This window comes from Zootermopsis nevadensis, unplaced genomic scaffold (assembly GCF_977971745.1).
Source record: "Zootermopsis nevadensis isolate Lab colony 2312 unplaced genomic scaffold, Znev_1.0 Znev_ptg000020l, whole genome shotgun sequence".
NCBI classification, from domain to species: domain Eukaryota; kingdom Metazoa; phylum Arthropoda; class Insecta; order Blattodea; family Termopsidae; genus Zootermopsis; species Zootermopsis nevadensis.
In genome coordinates this window covers 7,567,716-7,584,475 of record NW_028259152.1, presented here as the reverse complement: position 1 = coordinate 7,584,475, position 16,760 = coordinate 7,567,716, and the positions used below count along the sequence as shown (strand labels likewise).

Sequence of the window (16,760 nt, the reverse complement as noted above, 5' to 3'; positions counted from 1 at the left end):
TATGTTTACTGACTTCTAAGCAAACTCCATTTAATTAATTTATCTCACGCCACCATACGTTATTGTTCCATACCTGCGCAATGTACTTACTGTATACACCGTCGCCGTATTATGCCATTTATTTATATCTACTGGAATTATCGTTTACACTGTCCATCTTGAAGGAATATAAATATATGAAACTTATTTTCTTATAATGGAATTCATCTTTCATTTTCCACTGCTTAGGTCCTATGTTCAGTTCTGAATCCTTCACACATTTGAAAATTCCTTGGATGGTGATCGGCCGATCGCAAAACAACAGCTAGAACACACGTCTATGCCCCTAGCGGTAATCGAGTCCGCTACCCGGTGCATCAGGAGCTTAAGATCCCAGGCAACTCAGGTGGTGATGCAAACCATTCCCCTACAGTGTAGGGGAACGGCATGTCAAACTCGCGGCCCACAACGAATATTTTTGCGGCCCAGCCAATATAACGGTAGGTAAGAAACGTTTTAATAAAAATTTCGTAACTTAATTTTTACAATATCCTCTTATACATAATTATTAATAACGAACTACAACGTTCGCCAATGACTGATTACTATAATCGTGTTGCATCCATTTCCCTTACGCGCCTTACGCGCAGGCGCACCATTTCCTCCCACTAATACTAGCAGCGAATATTTTAGCAGCCGATTTTATACCTACTACCACGTGCCAGTGCCACGTTATTAGTCTTGTACTGACTATACTTTTCGAAATAAACCTACGTTTCTATGAAAATTGAAGTTTTTGTTTTTTTGCGGCCCACATAAACTTAAACCTTGTTTATTTGGCCCGTGTTAGCCTTTGAGTTTGACATGCTTGCCCTACACCGAATAAAACATTTCCACTCGACATACTGAAGACAAGACGTGGAAGGCAAAGGCGTCCAGGTGTCTAATTACTTCTCCATGTAAACGTATAGGTGGCGTGGATGTAACGTTCCATACATTCTACATCAGCCGTAGCCATGTTCAGCCACTGCATACCCTTCCTCTGCGAAGGCTCACTAGATTCTTACCCATCTGATAAGGGGAGTCTTCCCCTGGGAAATTATTGGCTATAGAATGCAGCTAACCATTCAACTTCACATATTGCCGCGTTCTAAAATACGTGGCCCACCCCTCCCCCACATACCGTCATGGTGCTTCGATACATGGATATATTTGCATTTGCTGTCATATAATGTAGGTCTACCTATCATAGAACTCCGCCATTTGCCGCTGAAATTCCAACGAACTTTACACTACAGCAGTGAAGCTCGAAGGCAATCTTGCTGCGTGCCTCCACTTGTTGCTATGTGACGAGCCGACACGTCATTCCTTGTAAGAGGCTCTAAAATCTGTATCGTTGATTGATTTCACAATTTCCCATTCAGTGATTTCGACATGGCAGAAATCTGTCGAATATCAAAGCTAATGTAGGCGTTTTGTTTACACAGCAACAATTTGACAGTAGTGTGGAACTCTCTTGCCAGATAGAAGCAGTGTCTATCAACATGTAATTATAACTGAGAGACGAGGAGACGTAACTTTACTTAGGAACAAATAGAGTAAAACTGGAAGATTTTGTGATGTCGGTGATGATGTTGTAATTATTACTAATTGCTATTATTACTATTTCTCATATCACTATTACACTGGCTTTTAATCGGAGTAATAACAGGCCTGCATTTATTATTTTATTTAAAATATTAAAACTATTTTGTGATACGTACCAAGGTAACCTTTCCTTATTACAGTTCCTAATTATCATATCTTACTACATCCGCACATCACGATGTTTTTAATTTCTTAAGCCAAAATCCATCACCCCCATCCGTTTATTTTCTCTAGATAGATTTTTTTAACATTACTGCGTAATAGGAATGCAATGTCAATCAGCCCAACTCACTCCATATGGAGAGAGACTTTCTGTGTTCAGTTTCAGCCCTTCAATTAAAAACTGTCCTTCTGCTTTATGCGCATCAGCTGCTAATGTCTGCAGGGAATTTGATATTTTTGAAACAAAAATTGTTTCCCTTATTCATATTCTATAATAACCGTGATACTAATATAATATCAGATGTTAATTACATGCAATGTAAGTTCATACACATTTCTCCCCTTTCTCACCCCTCCACACAGAAATCACTAAGTGTTATCTTCCTAATTCCATAAATTCCCTGATTTAGTATATTGTTGATTTGTACGCAAACGTTTTTTCTTCTGTTTTAACCAATTGACTCAATTTAATCGAATTAATATTGAAAATATATTTATATATCCAGCAGGAAGTTTGCCTTGTGCATTAACTTCCTCCACACTCATGTAATTTCTTGATAATCTGTTTTATTATTTTGCTATAGTTATTATTGCGTTCTGTTTTTTCATCTGTAACCGGACTTCTGGCTGCTCATGCAGCACACCAATAATAAAGAACTGAACTCAATTATTATACCGTTACAGTTCATATTATTATTATCATCATCATTAAGATATCAAGTTCTGGAACATAAATTGTCCTAGGTAGGAACTCCACTTCGTACACCGATCGTCTACTGTTTACGAGAGTCATGTGCAGGGCGTAGCCATACACAATAAATATGGCGGCCCACCTCCAGCCTGTTTTTTTGTGGGTCAAGTCAGCGCCACCTGTGTTCGCGATATTCGGACAAGCGCCTGGCACTGTTGTACGTGAGAAATATGGCGTTCCTAATTTATTCACATAACACGAACCTACAACTGGAACGGAATAATAAAAAAATTCGAATCTATTGAAATTTTCGTTGTATCATTTACATATAACACTACAGGTGACGCAACGTGCAGTAATTGTTTACCTATTTCGGAATTCTGGGTATGTACTGCATATTTGAAACAATAAACAAACTAGATAAATAATCAATCAGTTATCAAACAATCAACTGACTAACCACCTACCTAAATCAGTAACCAGTTACTGAGCATGTATCTAACTAACGAACAAAGTAACCTGCGTAAGCAATTAACCAGTTAGTTAATCGCAACGATAAAAAAGTGTTCATCGCGGGTTGTCTTCCTCCTAGGAAAAACGCGACATGCAGACTGACATTAATGGGACCATAACGTGTTCTTCGCTCTCGCTAGCGCGTGAAGAACACCTGACATATTACTCTGTATATTATTAATTATTCATCATATCAACACATATTTAAAATTGAAGTTACAAAACCACGTTTAATACTGCATACTATTTCTACACGTTGAGCTTTTTTTAAATTAGGTAAAACACCAGCGGAGTTCCATGTAATTAAGTGTTTATAAATTACTGGCAAGAAATGAAATGAAATTCTCCACAACATAGTGAGGACCCCAACATCAAATTTAATCTACATCCGTCGAATTACTAGGATATGTAAGATGTAAATGGACAGACCAGTTTATTTTACACTGCGTAAATAACACGTAAGGACTAGTAAAGTAAAGTAAAGTAAAGTAAAGTTTGTCCCACTATACGCCATGTAGGCGTTTGGGGTGAGTGGAGGTATAGCTCCTCTCTTCCTTGACCTCGGCACTAGACTAGTAACTTATTTTACCCGTTCATTTGCAGGTTGTGAAACTTTTCGTCTTACTACAAAGAAATTAATTTCAAAATAAAGTGCTAGGAGAATATTTGAATCTAACAGGTGCGAAATGATAATAAATTAAGAATATAAAAATAAAGCAACCAGGATGTCTTAAATTTTGGACTTTAGTCCTCGGTGATTAAACTAAGACTGAGGCGGCTTAACACGAACATACCACTGCCAATCCCTCTGATCGTGGGACATCCGGGAAGTAAAGACACTCCCGGTACTCGTGCATTGTATTAATTAGAGAAATAGCAAAGAATCGAACTGAGAAGTTTTAGGTTTCCGATATCAATTAGACACTTTCGGCACTTCTGATCAATAAATTTTTCACTACTGAGTTTTGCGATAGTACCAACCTCTAATGAAGCATGACTTTAAAATCGTTTATAAAAGTCTTAGCAAAGGTGTTATTCCTAATTCTGTGGAGTAACCGAGGTTAGAAACAGATATGAGTCATATAAAAACTCAGGACGTACTAAATGGTCTCCGTGGTGATTCTTGAACTCTGCTAAAACCATATTTTTCTGAAACACCTTACGTAATGTCGATTTATAGAGTTCTTACGTCCGACCTACGCCTTCACGAGGTTGTATTTCGGTGCAGTGACACTTTACTGTTTAATTTTCTAAAATCTTTGCCAAACACAAGTTCAATAAAAGTGACTCGTAACAACTTTTCGATAAATACGAGAATAAATGACTAATGTAATATCATTAGCAGGACCTCTATTACCAACTTTTGTTATAACAGTAGCAAACAGTCAGTAAGGGATTTATTTATAGGTGAATAACTATATTTTACTTAAGCAGACAAGACAAGAACAGCGTGATGTACGCAACACTGACGATTAGCCTCTTTCAAGGACAGAAATCCTAAGAGAGAAGAAAATATTCCTAAAACAGGAAACCGCAGGGTGTTAGAAGTAAGCAGAGCTAGTAGCAAGTTTCTGGGTACTGGAATTTGAGTCGCGTTGCTAAGTGATGTGCGAACATCCGTCAAGTGCACAAGCGCTGACGGCTGACAACCGCACAAACACACAGACTCGGCTAAAAGTTACAATTATTCTTCTGAGACGCACTTTGTCAACTCACAGCTGAAGGAATTCTGCAATAGAAACGTACACTCCTTTAGCAATCTCCGTGGTAACTCCATAAGAAACATAAGCCGTAATCATATGTTCCCAAGTATACAGAGTGTCCCATAAAATTAACCGTTATACATCGGCAATAAAGTTGTTAGACTAAGTTATCTGCACCTGCAGTAATTTACATGCAGGGTCCAATGGTGATCTTCCGCTTGAATTGTGTTGGGTTCTAATACGACTTAGGTATATATTTATTTCAGTAGGCCTATACAAAATAGCCTATTTTTAACGACCCGATTTATGAATGTCTTGCTGTACGATTGTATTTCTGACATTTTCAACAACGATGTCTATATAATTGCATCACTAAATCAATTTAAGAAAAACTTTCCGACAGGACGACCGTAAACGTATAACTCAGCAAGCTCCTGCACGTCATTGAGGTCTTCTGTGTGACTTAAACTTAAAAATATTAAAGACTGTTCAGTTCAACACATTGTAAAATTCAATTAATATATTTTATTAAATATAAATAAGAATTAAAAGTCTGGGTCTATGTATCGTGTATGAAGGTGCATACGGTGATGAGCTACAGCCGTGCGCTACATGAACATAAGTGGCCCTATAGTTCTGGTCTGGGCATACTGGTGGCAAAGATGATGTTCAACATGCCCCTATCAAACTCTGAACCCTGGTCAACCAGTCCACAGAAACTCATCTTAATGATTCAGCTATCCTGGTCCACACATGAAAGAGAAGTTATTAAAAATAGGAAACAATACTACTTGGTACCAACAACAACAAAATAAATTAATATATCAGAATGTTAATAGGCCTACCTCCACTGCATTTTTCTCTGACTGTCAAATGCCTTTTCCAAATTGATTACGGCTTGGTGGTATTTCTAAATTAAATTTTACCCCCTGTAAATTAATTAGTGATGGTTGGGGTCTCGAAGACAAGAAGTGATTGGCAATGAAAGGAGGCACCAAGTCCAAGTTACTTTAGGACTAATATTCATCCGTTATATCGTGGTTTCGAGCCCCTTGTGGGGCACATGACCAGATTTTACAGTCAGCCTTAATATTTACAGTTTTTGTCGTCATCAAGCGCCCTCTGAGGTGAGAGGTATTGTCCGTCATTTGTAGAAAGAAGTGGACATTTCCTTTCACTCCGGTTCTGAGGCCTATTCAGACTCCTGTCGAATAGATGCTGTGGGCTTTTTCCATGGGGATGGAGGGTGTAAAAGCTGCCGGAACGAGATACATGTCACTATCCTCCACCATGGGGCAAAACCTAAGTAGAAACATCTTTACTTTCACGCCTCTATTCACCTTTATGGTCTGATGCCTAGTCACAGAGACAACTGTAACCTAAGAAGACAGCGGTAGAATTGAGAAGGAAGAAAATAATAAACGCGTTGAAGATTTCTGTCTTCTGGGTTGTTGCGCCGTGTAGTATGGCCGATGTTAACCAACGTTTCAGAGGTCATACTGCCTCCGTCATCAGGGCGATTCATCGACCAGGCTACACAGCGCAAGAAACCAGAAGACGGAAATCTTCATACTCACCGCTGTGAAAACCTCAAATCTTACAATAAAGGCGTTCCTTACAAACTCATTTCTGAGGTGAGAAAAATTGTAGTTTATCAGAACAATGAGAGAAGTTGTAAGTGAAATGTCTTACGGCGCGTTATAGCGAGGGTTTGCTGCCAAATAATTGCAGAGTCTGGACCAGACTGCAGCATCAGCTCGGGCAACCGGCCGTGCGGAAAGGATTGACGACCCGTCCGAAGAGCAGGGCTGGGTGCAACAGCGAGGCAAGGCGAGAAACGTTTCTGTACTACGCTATTTAATGGCGCTGCTTCTTCAGGCCAACATCTGATTCTTTGGTTATTTAACTACAACGCTTTTTTCGTAGATTATTTAATCCGTAATTTTAAAGCATACTATTTACCTGCTGAAAGAAAACAAAAGAAAAGACTCATAGTCCTAAAGACCTTTGAAACGTTGGTAAACGTCTACCAGACTACACGGCTCTACAACCCAGAAGACAGCCATCTTCAAAAGAAAAGTAGCCAGTTACAGAAAAATAACTTACTCGGCCGTGTTCAGTATATAAACCTGTGTATACGTTTGAATATGCACACACTCACACATACAACATTAAGCTAACTAGAATTTTTGGACCACCGTAGGTGGTCAACATACCACTGTTTCTCTATTAATTTTATGGTTTATTCAACAACGCTGTCAGTACCTCACACTATATAGAAATATGATGACATGATTAATAAATTAGACAGGGTGTGGAATAAAGCGGTCGTGGCCTAATTTAAGGTTTTATCCCAGCATTTGCCTGAAAGAACTTGGAGAAACACAAGAAAAGCCGCAGTTAGGATAACCAGTCTCCGAGTCACATCTGAAACCGGAACCTGAACATGAAAGTTTTAACTATTCGGCGGCAACGATGTTCGGCTCAGTAGTTCATAAACGCTTCCTAGTCCTTTCGGGGCTTAATGAGTTGTTGGTTACCAAAACATAGGGCTATAAAGCAGCTGTGTGTAAAATATTACAGAATTCCTATAATATCAGCTTCTGATCTAAAATCATGTGAACGCATGATTATCATTAGAATCAGGACCAGATATGTGCTAGTCGACGACTCGGTGGCTCTGTATACTGATTTTACGTACCTGTTAGATGTCACATACCGTCGGATGGCACGGGTAATAGTCACGAATAGAAAATATCGTAGGATTTTAAGGACGATCTTGGTTTCTTTCAAAGTGCTGACACAGGACTCCTGTAGACATTGAGTGAATCCAGAATAAACCTGAGTAGCCTTAAGAGTTCAGTAGATAAAACCGAAATGGTAATGTCAGCCCGAAAGCAGTACACGTATTTTCAACGCGTTTATTGTGATTTTGTATATACCGTTGAACTTAGCTTTCATTTACTGCAGATATAAATGAACTCTTTTGAAGCTAATAATACGTGAAAAATATTTTTGTAACAGAACTTCATAATTCAACCTTATGACGGGATTATCAGCCTTCCAAGGATTCCTAACAAATGTCGAAGTGAATTCATAGTCTCAGAAGTGTTTTTGAAATGGAATAGGTCATAAGCCCTAATCCGTAAAAGTTTAAGAAGACGAAGAAATTTATACTTGGTACTTTTATTGTATTGATATAATTAAATCAATAAGATTGCAATAAACTGGAAATTCAGTATGCATCTGCGTGACAAAATAATTCACAAGTTTCATCTACGACCAAATCGATGGCGATTAATACGACATCGGGCCCTACAGAACCAGTCTGTGAACACATGGTGATCCTGATAGGGGGGCGTAGTTTCTGTTTGTCCCTTTTCGCTCGAACGATTTTTCAGCTCCTAGTGCATTTAACGAATTTCGACTGAATTGAATTTTGTCTGAACTAAACGTTGTCGGCGAATTCAGTTTTAGTTCATATCATTCAATTATTCATCTTACCTAACTATTTTCTACACTTTTTAAACATCTTTAAATACTCTAGTATGTATTTAACCAAATAAATGTATTGGAAAAGAGCTATTTATACCTCTATTAACTATATAAATAACTTATGCACCTAATAAAAATTAATTCTAATAACAACAGATTTGTATATGTAATACATTAGCACGAATATTAAATCGCAAGTGCTACAACTGGACCTTGAGCAGATCAAAAAGGGAAACGAAATCATTTCATGAGGTGTGAAGATCTATTTCTTCTGGGTTGTTACGCCGTGTAGTATGGTAGATGTTTACTAAAGTTTCAGCGATTCGTCGCCCTTATTACGGAGACAGTGTGACCTCTGAAACTTTAGTAAATATCTACCATACTACACGGCGTAACAACCCAGAAGAAAGAAATCTTCATACCTCATGAATTGCTCAAATCTTCCTTTTCATGAGGTAGTTTCAACATATTCCACTCCTGCTCGCAACTTTCTTAGCATGCATCAAGCCTAAAGAAGCTTATGTGACAGAGTAGAAACCTGTTCTGACAGTTGTACTTCGGACCTGGAGCACTTCTGGACGCGTTTACACCGCTGAAAGGCAGATACAACAAAAGAATTGTGTTTCTGCAGGGTCAGTGTGAAGGGGGGATGCATTCATGTCCAGATAACAAAACGTAGAAAAAGTGAGTTAAAATAAAGCTCCATGCATTCAGAGCTGAACTTTGGGTGCAGATCAGTGTTTCTCTCTCACGCTTCGGCCGTCTTACCACGAATGCCAACTTCATATACCTAAACTGTGTTGTGTAAATGTGTTATTGATATCAGTAATTCAATAAAGGAAGTCATGGAAACATACGGAGCAGCAAGACTTGTCAGAATTCTAGTTCTTATTTTCAGTCCTTTGAACGAAGTGAATGCCGTCTGTTGGCGGGCATTTCTGAACACAGTAATTAGCTTTTGGGTTCCATAAAATGTGGTAAATTTCTTGATTAGCTGAGCACAAGCCTACTATTAGCTTTTTAAGAAGGATTATGCTCTTTTTCCACGGAGTTCGTTAGTTAAGTAGTAATAAAAGGTAGAGACTGATTTTCTTTCACATTCCTCATAAGCCTTTACGATGTATTACGCCTAGGAACACTTGTTTTTGACGTAAATACGTCTATAAGGGTCATTCGGCAAAAAAGTGTAACGAAAAAGGAAACGTGTTTACTCGGCATTGTTGTTACCTAGGAAACGTCATCTGTTTACTCGGCATTATTGTTACCTAGGAAACGTTTACTTTACATTACATTACATTCAGCTACCACAGACCCATCTTAAGCGTAACTAATTCAAGTTGATTAAGCAATGTCTTAATCAAACTTTACTCAATTGCAAAGCATGTATAAAGGAAATATTTAGAATAAAGTCAATATATAAACTTCCTTTCCGTATAGACGTATTTACGTCAAATTTTTAGGAACCATGGTTCCACTGACAACTTTCTAAGTCCGACTATTGATGACATTTAGCCCACTTTGTTCACGAATCTCATGAAGTGAACGCAAACGCAGGCTGAAAATGAATCTACAAAATTCGTGTCTCCTAATGGCGATCATCCGGAAGAACTTCGCTTAATCACGATGTCTGCTTTATTGCATAACAATATTATTGCAAATGGCGGATAGTTTTGATAAGTGGCGTTCAACAAGTTTGTTACAACCGTCAGCTCTTCGTGAACAAGGCTTTACATTTGCAGCAACAGCTGCCCTGTCCAAAATGAGCGTTGTGTCGATGTCACATACAACACGCTTCACTCGCGAAGCAATCCAATAGCTACATGACGATTCCACCCAACAGCCTCTACACGCTTCTTAATAGGGTCCGGAGAAACATACAGACTTCTATAGAAATTCCACCACAAGGGGGAAACATTTCCCGAGAAATGCGCCTTTAAAGATTTCGTTTGATTTCTTCAACGACGCACACTTACATTGTTGCGAGGCGAGTGGCGTCGACTGCAGGAAAGTATTGTACCGTCTGACATCCTGACCGCCATATTGTAATTTGCTATACACTTCCGATATTTAATTTGTACGGAATCCGTTCACAAGTATTTTAGTAAAGTAAAGTGCGCTAACTGACAGTCGTACCCAGTGGCGAGGTTTGGTACTAGAGACGGTGAAACTTCGGGTTCTGCTACAGTCTTAGGTTACTACCCCCAAGAAGCAGCATTTTGTGACATTTCAGATTTACACAGCAGGTTTGTTGCGCCGTTGAGACTCATTGTCTTGATAACGAAGGCAGTAAGAACCTCTGAAAAGCTAATAAATTTCTATAACACTAAACAGCACATATCAGAAGACAGTCATCTGTAGTTTTGTAGTTTAAGTCCAAAACATGACAGTCGTATATTAATGCATTATTCTTTTGTTGGGAAAACGTCTGTCAGCGTTAACTAAACCCTGGCTGAGGGGCACGATGGTACAAACTTTATTGATTAATAAACGATCTTACCGACCTTGTTTCAGATGCTGCAGCGTTGAATTAGGGACACGGCGATCGTAAAATATGAGTGGATGGGAATTTTGAAGGACGTAGTTTTATCCTGGAATTGACCTGGAGGAATCGAAAAAAACGAAAATCTCAGTCAATATCCGGGAACCAGGCCGAGACCCGAACTGAGTAGCCAACCTGCCACTACAAAGACCTACATTCTTAAGCGTTAGTCTGAGGCGATGGTATATGAGGACAATGCAGAGACTGAATCTTCAGTTTCTTCGAATGTTTTGTTACTCAGTCCAGCACGACAACATTGACACACACACACTCGAAAACATCAAGAATCTTTTGTTCCTTCATTCTGTATTTCTCTCATTTCTCCTTCATCCCATGCCTTTTCCCATACTTTCATTTCCGAACGTGACTGTCTAATGTCTACAGTCAAACCGTAACTGGTTCTTATTCGGTTAATGCACAGCATTCATTGCTGAAGGGCTATATTTCAGAGCTATGCACCTGAAAGAAGAGCCGCACAAGAGACTTTAACGGATCGAGCGGTACTGCGTAACATGACAGTCTGAAGGCATTGAACATAATGAACTCTGTAAAATGACTCCGCACTATTCGATTCAACATTAATCAATTATACTTAAGATTATAATTAGGTTTCAGGAGTTGCTGCTTCGTGGAACATCACCACGTTTCTCCAGACTGTTCACTGATGTTTGGCTAATTCATTAGGCCTAATTATTTATTCACTGGATTACACCTAACGAACTCACTAAAAAAATTTGCATCCTGCGTAAAAAAGGAGGTGAGCTGAAGACTTAAATGAATGGTAGCCATCTAATTTTGTCAAGGCAACGTATTTATTTCAGTTCATATTGTTTCAAAACTTTGAAAACCGCGTCTCTGAGTAACACTGTGTTATAGTAAATTACAGTAAAATGGACTAATACCAGGGCAGGTTATCTAAATAACGGGGGAAAGAAGTTGCTATGTTGAATTATGCATAAGAACTGTCCAGTATACATGTAATTTTAAATCGATTTTATTTATACGAATATTCTCGTCGCCATTTCTCTTAGCCTCACTACCTTGCCTACTGTACAAGACGATTGATGTCAACTGTCAACCTCAAAATTTTTGTCATATTTGAATTACAGTTCATGAATATCTTAACCGTGTGCAGTCAGATACAGGTCAGCCAGTCGAAAACCAAAGATTAATGACTGTAAATAACACGAGGTATTCAATATAGAATCAAGAATACAAAAGCATAAACATTGGAGACACCGGGAAGGTATAACAGAAGAAAAATGTTACATAATATTATTTCGGTGTAAACAAAAAGCACACAATTTAATAATAAAGACTTCGTGTGTTTTTATTAAATATAAACGCGTAAAGGACAAGTAGAATTTCTACGAAGAATTCTTAAACATGCTTTCCTTTTAAATGTTTGTATGTCTGAGTTCATAATTATACCATCTTGTGATAAATTTCTGCATATAAATGTAATTATTCCAAGTGCATTAATTTGTTAGTTACAAAAACGGAAGTTTCAGATACCAGCGATATTTTTAATTTTTGCAAAAATAAATTTCATGCACAATTTATACGTTTACTTAAAATTCATCTCCATACAAAATTTTACTTACCCAGTTCCAATGATTAGTCTTTTTGTAACAAACAGGGACATAAACCCAGACTTCACATGTCCTGTGTGGTTTTGAAACACAACGTGTATTTTGTGAGTCTTTGCAACTTTTATTAGAGACTATCCTTTGGTTAATTCTGGAGCCCTCATACGCTCAAAAATTTATTAACCCCATTGTGTAATGTCGACTTTAAAAAAAATTAAATTGTGCTTAAAGCTATAACTATAATAACATTCATAAGAATCTATTAAAGCAATCAAGATGATGGTAACTTAAAGGTTCATTTAGGCATTTAATTAAATCGTTTTTCTAATGTACCAAACTAAACTAAACTATGCCTCAACAAAATGTATAAATTTCAAGTTCTCGCGGAGGCGAATATGGTTGTTGCTTGTGTAGTCCGCTAGAAGTTTGCAGCTGATTATGGAGGCAGCAAGCACCTCTGAAATAGCAGTAAGCTTCTGCCTGACTACACGGCGCAACAACCCAGAAGACAGCCAGCTCAAAAATGTTGTTAAGGTTCAATGTGCCAAGTTTCTTTCAAACTGGTCCTATAGCTTGGACGCTGTTACTTGCAGGCAGATTGGCAGCCAAATAAACATGACTAAACTAATAGAAGATTTTAGAAATTCTTTTCAATACACGTTTAAGAAAAACAAAAGAATGCCTATGGTCTCATCTTTGTAATTAACGACAGAGGCTTTCTTTACTGCATTGAAGTATTTTCCTGTATTAAATTAACCAAATTTTCTGTAGTACACCCCCATGTGGGATCGAAGCATGAACTGCTCTGCTTGCTGAGGGATGCTGTTTCTGGGGCACCAACATGTAAATCTTGTCGCAACTAAAGTGCTGAAGCAGAGTGTATAAATCAGCTCAGAGTTTTGTTAATTTCCACTCCTCTTCAACTGCGTACTACCATAATAAGGCTGGATGTATAATTTAACCTACAACATCTTGTAACAGAGGTTTAAAACCTCTGCCCCTCGACTTACCCAAAACTTTCAGTCCTTACATGGGCATTTTATAAAAACGATCTTGTAATTTAACCCCTTTCGTGACTTTTACTAGACATAAATCAGGTGGTTTAAGGGGGAATGAGGAGAAATTATGATACGATGGGTATGAAGACGGAGCGCACAATAAAGATTCGCTTCACGTAATAACTTGAAGCTTTTATGTCGGGGCGGAAGCTACATATTGCAGTGCGTACATCAAAAATTTTCAGTGTATTCATAGCGTCGGCACCATGGCGCGCAGAACACATTAGCATTCCAAAGAATTTGGGAGTAATTACACCAAGAGGCGTGAAATTTGTAAATTAAATGTAGCTGTTGATAGAAATAACAAATGCAACAAAACATTTTCTGGAGAAACTGGCGCAAAATAACTGAGAATTTCAGGATTAAAGTGTAATATTAAAGTGGATCTTCTAAAACACCATCTAAACACGTAAATTTGATTCAAAACCTTTATGATAGGGCGGAACTGATGTAAATTCGGGTGTCAAGGAAAGTAGAATCTAGAAAAAGAGTACAACTCAAATTCATTATTATTCTGTAAACTGCTCTGGTTATGTTACAATGACTATAAATGATGAATACAAAGACGTGGAAGTTATCATGAACCACTGCGATGTAGGCCCACTGTGCATGTTTCCACTTGACAGTCCGCCACTGGTGATAGTAAAAGCGCACCATTACAATGTAATGTTAAAATAAGCTTTCAGAACGGCTGTAACCATGGAAACACAAGTAAAAAAGCTATGAATTAACAGAGAGGTGATTTCGATAAAATACAGGCTAATATATTCCAGTGTGACGTTGTAAAGTGTTAAGACGCACACTTCTGTATGTCTCTACAATAATAATGTTCAATTTTGTAGAATCCTTGATAGAATAATTTCACTTAAAATCTTAAAGTATACAGACACAGGAGAAGAGAAAGTTCTGATATGATATTTTGACATATGACAGAGACAGCTGACGTAAAGTATATTACAGCAGTTCCTTCTCACAATCTCATCCAGACGTTTTGTAAGTGATTTCCAGGTGCCTCAATAAATTATTCAAATCACTGTACACTCTTCTGTGTAGTCCATATGCCGTGAGGTCCTTCTATTTCGAGAACTTTCCGGCTTTCTTCTTGGAGCAAACTGTGACGTCATCCTTGATTCGAGATTATAATAATTATTTATTATTGTTACTACTACCGCTCGCTGAATTAGTGCTGCGAGGTAAGCCTCATCGCTCAATTATAGTGTACAGCCTAAGGTCAGTTGTGTTAATAAAGGAGCTCGAATATTAAATCCAAGTTTGCATTGTGCCAGCAGGTACAATAGGCCATTGTAGTGGCTGTGGGCGTGGTTTTTTAGTGCGGATTGCTGAGGACAGGTATGATCTATATACTGACTGGCGCTTCTGGGCACAAAGCCATAACAAAGCTCATTTTGAAAATACTTACAATAGTGCCATCATAATTTAACATTGTATCATAATATAGATATTCCGATTCTACTTCAACTACATCTTTGCGTAATCATACATACTGCCATTAAACAACTTTTATTCCTTCTTCTCTAAACCTCTTGTTCCTTTCTTCGTTGTTCTTCTTTAAATATTCCTCTTTCACACCTCTTTCTTTCCCTCCCTCATCCTGTAACGGTTCTTCTCCACATTTTTGTCATTTATTTTCTTTCTCTTTTCATTCTCACACTTCACCCAAACTTTCATTATGATCTTTCTCTCCCTCTTCTTTCTTTTCGTTCTTCTCATTGACAAATTTCTCTTTCTTATCCTTATCAATCTTCCACTCTGTCAACTTTTCTTTCATATTCTCTTATTTTATCTTCCTACTCTTCTTTTCGCCTTCATGTTTTCTTACTAACTTTCGCCTTTTCATCTCCTGCCTTCATTATGTACTCCTTCTTGCTCCTGTCCTTTCTTCCTTGTTGTTCTCTTTCTCCAACAAATTCTTGTGACATCCTTAACCTCCTATTTTTATCCTTATACTTCTCTTCCTTCGTCATTAATTCTTTCTCCTCCTTTTGGCTCATCAGTAACTTAGCCCACTTCTACTTCTATCATTCCCCTTCTCCTCCTTCCTAATGCCACAACCCGATTCGAGCCTTGTCCTCCTCTTTTATGGAGGTTTTCTATGTCATTTACCATTAAAAGCCCAGTGGTAACTACACATCCCACCTGCTTCAACAGCCAGTGTAATTCTTCAGTTTGTATTTGAAAGTTTCATATGATTCTCAGAGTAAGAAACAATTATTCCCTTAAACAGCGTTAACCAGTTGATATTTGTAATGGTTACGTGTGTTTTCTTTGCGATACGGACTGCATTCTTAAACGTTATTTCCATAAGCTGCGTTCTCAAAGTGGTAATCATACAAGCGAGCTCCACGCTTTAGAGATAAGATCTCTAACATCACAAGAAGAGACACACAAAAGCTAATACATATCCATGCCCCGAGCTTGATTTTAAATCGCCGTTCCTTTGTATAGGCTACTTAAATCCACACACGCCCCCAGGGCTAGGTTTCAGTACTTTATCTTTATTACCAAACAAAACTATGTTTGTCAGTAAACGTGTCTATTCCGCACCTGAGCGGGGCAATGATATTTGTGCTTTGTACACTTCCTGTGTATTTACGGGCCAGATACTCTGCACATACAGACTGTAGCTGCAGTAGGCTTATTCACAAAAAAATGTCAGCTTAAATATAACTGTAAAGCTGTCCATCAATACAACACATATTTCTGCATCAGGCAGTGAATTAAATTAAAACCCCAGTAAATCAAAGGAACAGGAAGGTGCGAACTTGTGTGATACGGTGGTCCTACAATGCTTTGTTATTCATTTATGTTATGACTCCGTATCAAACAGCGTAATCATGAGATATTTCAAACGTATCAGATGAATATCCTAGAATTTATGAGACGGAAGTGAGGACAATCAAGAAAATGGTATTCCGTAATGCAAAGAATACAGTTTATTCAACACGAAATATCAAGGAAACTTCACAAATAAAAGAGCCATGCCTTATTCGCAATATCTCACATTCAAGTATACATCCAAAGACTGATTGACATATCTCAGAATTTCCCTCAGCCCTTCCTTTATAATAATAATATTGTTTTTATTCAATTTAAAAACTGTTATCATCTCGTTTGCTATCAAAAACATTAAAGAACAGGATATATAAAACAATAACGTTGCCTGTTGTCTTATATGGATCTGAAACATTTTTTTAACCTTGAAGGAAGAATGGAGGTTAAAAGTGTTTGAAAAAAGGTGCTCAGGAAGATATTTTGACCCAGGAGGGATGCAATAAGTGGGGAATTTAGAATATTGCACAACGAGGAGTTGCGTGAATTGTACAGGTTACCTAGCATAGTAAGAATAGTGGAATCTAGGAGGCT

At 38.0% G+C, this 16,760-nt stretch overlaps 1 protein-coding gene across 1 annotated transcript in view; it reads right to left on the bottom strand.

Moving 5' to 3' along the window:
- Scgdelta (sarcoglycan delta) overlaps positions 1-16,760 on the bottom strand; it is a 242,347-nt gene that overhangs the window by 168,055 nt on the left and 57,532 nt on the right. The gene's annotated exons all lie outside the window — the stretch shown is intronic.